This window comes from Sinocyclocheilus anshuiensis, unplaced genomic scaffold (assembly GCF_001515605.1).
Source record: "Sinocyclocheilus anshuiensis isolate Anshui unplaced genomic scaffold, SAMN03320099.WGS_v1.1 scaffold929, whole genome shotgun sequence".
Taxonomy (NCBI): domain Eukaryota; kingdom Metazoa; phylum Chordata; class Actinopteri; order Cypriniformes; family Cyprinidae; genus Sinocyclocheilus; species Sinocyclocheilus anshuiensis.
Genome location: NW_015557109.1, coordinates 194,521 through 200,449, shown reverse-complemented (window position 1 = coordinate 200,449; position 5,929 = coordinate 194,521). Strand labels below are relative to the sequence as shown.

Genomic DNA, 5,929 nt, shown 5'->3' with positions numbered 1-5,929 from the left:
TCACACTCTCTCACACTCACACACTCACACACACACACTCTCACACTCGCTCTCTCACACACACACACACACACACACACACTAGGGATGGCATTTTCCATAAATTGATTGTCATTAAGTAAATCAATGAGTCACCATAAACATTAATGCCACGCGAGGAGAACTCAAAATGTCAAATACACTTGACTTTTTGATTGTTCACCTAATTTGATTACATATACTTAAAGGGGTCATATGATGCGGCTGTGAGATCCAGTGTGAAGCGCTTGAATTCAGCGATGAACACGAATGACTCGGTAATTTAAACTAGTTTAAAGCCAAACAGTAGAAACATTGTGTGCAACGAGACAGTCAGAAGGCTTTTCAATCTACACATCGCCATCATTTACCATGGATTTACTGTAGTGACACTCACTGCACCATGGTATTGTGGCAGAAATGTGGGATATTCACACTGAATTTTATTACAGGAGTAATGGTATTATAGAGAACGGGAATCTACGTCACGCCGCGTTGGATTCCGCCATGTTTTAGGTCACGCTCAGGAGCACACAGTGTAAACACACGCAAATCACCACAGAAAAAGCCGACCGCTTACTATTAATATTTTTTGAAAACCATCTTACATACTCTTAGAATAAAACGGACTAATATGTAAATCTCTTTAAATAAAACAATCGCTCTGTGGTTTGTCTGAGAGGCTGCACATATTAATTCTTCAGTCTCCTTCACCACAGTGGTACTGATATAGGCTAACTGCTAAAACACTTTGGTTAGAGCAGCAAAACCATGGCTATTTTTTAAAGGGGAGAATACATAGCTAGATCTCAAACAGTGGATAATTTATCATTGTTATATATCGTCATATTGCCCAGTAAAACTGCTCAGTGCTAAAGAATTAAGCCATTATAGAGGGGACATAACTTACTGTAAGCTGCTTTGAAACGATGTGTATTGTGGATGCTAATAAACACCTTGAATTGAACCAAGTTGAAGATTCTTACTATTAGAGATGCCGAACAACGATGCAAGCAATCAAATAAATTAATGAATGAAATCTGTACAAACAAGTAGCTGGGTATCAATGAGCTGCCACAAGATAACGTTTCCATATATGACTTTCTTCTATTTGTAGTGTGAGGGCTTACGGTTTAATGCAGACTGTATATAATAAATCTAGAGAGATCAATTATTAAGACACATCTTATTTGAGTTGTTTACAGTACCGAGTTTCAGTTTAACTTTCATCCGAGTTCTGTAGTGAATGTAGACATTTTATATTATTTTATGTTTATATGATTCAACTTAAGATCACGTTGGAATGAATGATTAACGCTTACTGTATCAACATAGCATTAATCAAAAGCATGTATATAACTATATAAATAGCCCTTATCAGTGTCTGCAGGAATTACTTCTGCTTTCAGCTTTCTAGCGCTGAAAAAAGCAGGTTTTTCACACCGGCCGTGCAAAGGGCTATGGCAGATGATGTAAAGTGAGCCTTAACCACTCCAACGCGATCTTAAGTAGAATAATATAAACATTAAATAATATCAAATGTCTACATTCACTATATTATCCAGTCTCTGCTATAGCTCCCGTGACCTAAATTCCCAGAATGCATTGCCGCTGTGACGACACATTCCTATTCTCTATAGTATGTATTTGTGATTAAGCTATAGCATGTGTGCATTTATACTGAATGTTTTTAGACTACTGTTTTTCATACAAATAGGCTACCTAAAAACCATAAAGTTATATTTTTACCATGGTATTGAGGTGCTATATGTGTGGTTTTAACTGTGTTTATCATGATTTAAATGTATGCTACTATAGGAGACCAATGCTTAATAAAAAAATAAAAAATAAATAAAATAAAACCTTGGTCAGAATAAATTTAACCATATAAAACTGAGGTTGCTACAATTTTCTGTTTTTACAGATGTTACTGATTTTGATAATGAACCTCTGCATCCTAACTCAAGTTCACCTAACTAAATCAAATGTGCATTTCTAAGAGATAAAAAAGTGATCCAAACCTGTTTCTTGATTTGAAACAATATCACTCATTAGAACATGCAGAAACTAAGAAATTAATTTGTCTATTCAGATATTTATTTTAAGGAAAATTAATGGTCTGGTTTCTACAACTTTCACTTTGTAGCAAAAATCTGGCTTTAAACTTGAAAGAAATAAAGATTTGACATTTATCGATATCGACTGATATGAAAAAGATTATCGTGATAATTTTTTTGGCCATATCGCCCAGCCCTATTGAATACTGCAATACAATGGACAGAATTTAAAATCTGAGACTATTTCATATTAAAAGTACCAACGCACAATGCTTATTGCGATATGTTGGATGGGAGGTGCCCTTCAACGTTCCGTTCATTAAATGAACACAGGCTAGACTAATCGATTCTTGGGATTTAAGAATCGATATCGTTCCGTAAAAATGAGAATTGATTAATATCAAGATATCGATATTTTTACCCAGCCCTACTATCAATAAAATTAATCTTTGCAATGCAGAGGAAACACAGAAGCTGCATCTGAAGTGGCGTTTAGATGTGTTTACACCATAGACTGTATAAAAACATGGACATAGTGTCCGTGACGTCACCCGTAGGTTCCTGAAGAGCGTTTTTGAAGCTCAAAGTGGGCGGAGCCGGCCGTCACCATCTTGGCAGCGCCTCACCGAGCGTCACTCCCGGACAATCGAAAACGGGCAAAAAGGCGGGAGCTGGTTGCTGAAGCCACGCCCACCGAGAACAGCAGCTTTCAGTCTGTCACCATGATGCAAACATGAAATATCAGACATACAGTAGTTGTTCTTTACAGGTTTTTTATTCGATTGCGCTGCGTTTCCATAGTTTTTTCTATGTAAACATGGACGCGTTTGACTCTTGCACTAGCATCTCTTGCAGCATCTCGCGCATGTGAGTGTGTGTGTGTGTGTGTGTGTGTGTGTGTGTGTGTGTGTGACCTAAGGAAGTTTGTGATGTCTCCATTGATGAGTCACGTTACTGCTGGTTTGACTGCAGAGTTACTCATGGTGAAACACTGCAGAATAACACTGTAAAATAAATTAGTCATTGGCATTTAGTTATGTAATCTAGTCTGAGGAAAGCATTAATAGTTCTGATCAGAGGGACTCTTAAAGGAATAGTTCAACCAAAAATGAAAATATGCCCACCTGGACACATTACATACTCCACAAGTCGTTCCATCTCAAGTGGAATGTTATATGTTCAGAAATAATAGGCTACAGTGAACATGCTTCAGAAAATTCTCAACAGTCAATGTAATTCAAATTCAAAATGCTTTTATACATAGAATCCTAAAATTGTACATTTCTAAACTGCGTGAGAATCAAACCGAAATGGCAAGCTATTATATTTTATGAAAATCTTGCATTGCAGTGTGAGTGCACAGCAGCTCACGCCGCGCACAAGTGCATATCCTTTTGGGATATCAATTATAACAATAGAATTTATATCTACACAGAAGAAAACCCTGTCTAGACTCTGCCCAGTTATGAGTTGTGTTGAGCTATTCATTAGCCTGTTTGTTTGACGAAAAAAGATTAAATGTAGTTGCAATAAATGTGTTAAGAATCCATTCTTTACTTTAATGCAGATTTTAGATTGGTTTATATTAGCTGTCAATCACTCAGTCACTACTTTCTGCTTACTACAGCGAGAAAAAAAATGGGCTGAAGAAGAGAGAAAATGAAAAGAATTACATTTTGCTCTGCCAGTTGCACGGAACAGGTTAGGGGTGGCTAGGGGTGTGCGATATTGACAAAAAATTATATCTCTATATTTTCTGGGATTTTATCGATAACGATAATTTGACTGAGTGTTAATGGGCTGATATCTTAAGGACTACCGTGGACAGCTGACTAATAAAGTTCTTGATATTCTTCATATTCTGTGTGCTGGTGAGTTCACAGCAGTGACGGAAATTAATATTTACCAACAAGTTTAAATTGATTTTTACCTTTTATGGTCATTTTTACCTTGAAGCCATTTTTCCTAAAAAGTGTGCATTATCATTTGAGTCAAATTCGTATATTTAATCAGTCAATTAGGCTATAATAAGACATTTGGGCTGTTATTGTCAAGCAAATGAAAGTATCAACAAAATGAATCTTTGCAGTGCAGAGGAAACACAGAAGCTGCGTCTGAAGTGGCGTTTAGATGCATTTACACACTGATTAATGCAGGACATGAATGCATTTAACTGGCAGTTACACATTCATAAATAATGTAATATTGTAAACATAAAACGGGCTGTATTCGGGATTATTTTTGTTGGCGAAATAGAGCAAAAACAGGCAATATAGTGTCTAAAACGTAAGTCTCTTAATATTAACTTCTGGTTTATTGAACAGTTGTAAAAAATCAATATCACATTTGTAATCATGCTGATTTTTGGAGAAAAACGGCACTCTTCTTGTGATATTGATTAACTATGTGAAATGATATAAAGGCCCCATATCTTGAATTTTGTGATGCATTTTAATAGACTTAGTCATGCAGTGAAAAAAACGCACTCTAAATGGGCACGAGTCTAACCTACTAGACTTCATCACGTCATGTATGCGTGCACTCTGTAGGTGTGTTTTGTTTGGATTTTGCAATATACTCGATAATGTCAAATCGCACATCGTAAAACATCAATTACGAAATGTGTAGATCCAGTGGCAAACGCTGTTACCTGCAAACTCCGTCTCACAGGCTTTACAGTGAATGCAGCTCACACAGCACAGTGCATTTTCATAGCGGAGCCACTCGAAGTCTTTCAGCCATTCTCTCTGTACGCCTTCTTTCGGCTGGTGGATCAACATTCACCACATGATCGCTATCACCAGCACCATTATTTGTAACTTTAGGTGGTTTACGAAAGAAATCTGTCAGTGTTCATTTTCTCTCTTCTTCAGCCCTTTGCGTTCCCCGCGGTAGTTAGCCTGTCACCTGACAGCGGAAAGCAGTGACTGAGTGATTGACGGCTAATATTAACCAATCTAAAATCTGCATTGAAGTTAAGAATGTAAAGATGAAGTTTAATTGGTTATGTAGCCTAACGTTTGATAGAACGGCAGACCGGTCACCGTATCAGCACTCAGAAGGCACATACTCTGAACGTTTTTAGAGAAATGAAAACAGGTTGCACGACAACAATTATATGCCCTCGCACAAATGCTCCCAAATATATTTTGAGGTCGCACAGATTAACTTACGGGAGCATATGCGACCAAAATGGTTGCAATTTCGAGCCTTGTTTTGTGCTCAACAGAAGAAAGTTAATCTTACAGGTTTGGAACAACAATAATGACAGAAATGTCATTTTCAGGTGCACTAACCCTTAGTGTAGTCGACAGATTTGTTTGGAGAACACATCCTCATGTTCAGTGTGTTTTCCAGCATAGTTGTGTTGAATGTGCTGTGGTTTGTCTCGGTGTGATGTTGGTATCGTCCTGTAGAGATGGTGAATGAGTCCTGATGACCTGCGTCTGTCTGTCCGTCACACCGTGATCAGATCACAGAAGCCACTGAGAGGGAAGAGCATCATGGTACATTGTATGGCATAAAAACACGGACATTGAAAACAGGATGTAATTGGTTGACCTAAATTGGTATTATCAAATTGTGTACTTAAATTTAACAGCTGAATAATTTTTGGTTGATCTTAATCCATTACATACCTTTCTATCAAAGTTATCTGACATTATCAAGATGATTTTGTTCTGACACAGTTCAACTCCGAGTTCTTGTCATATTTTATTACCATTTTATAAACTATAGCAAATAAACTGTGATAATGTGAGAAATGTTGAAGGTGTCTGAATAAATTTTGGTTTCTGTACCCAATATTTAAAAAATGTACAAATGCAATAAAAATATCGGTATCGGTACTCGGT

General features: G+C 37.0%; 1 protein-coding gene across 1 annotated transcript in view; it reads left to right on the top strand.

Moving 5' to 3' along the window:
* LOC107677686 (sprouty-related, EVH1 domain-containing protein 1-like) overlaps positions 1–5,929 on the top strand; it is a 29,849-nt gene that overhangs the window by 2,173 nt on the left and 21,747 nt on the right. The window lies entirely within an intron of this gene.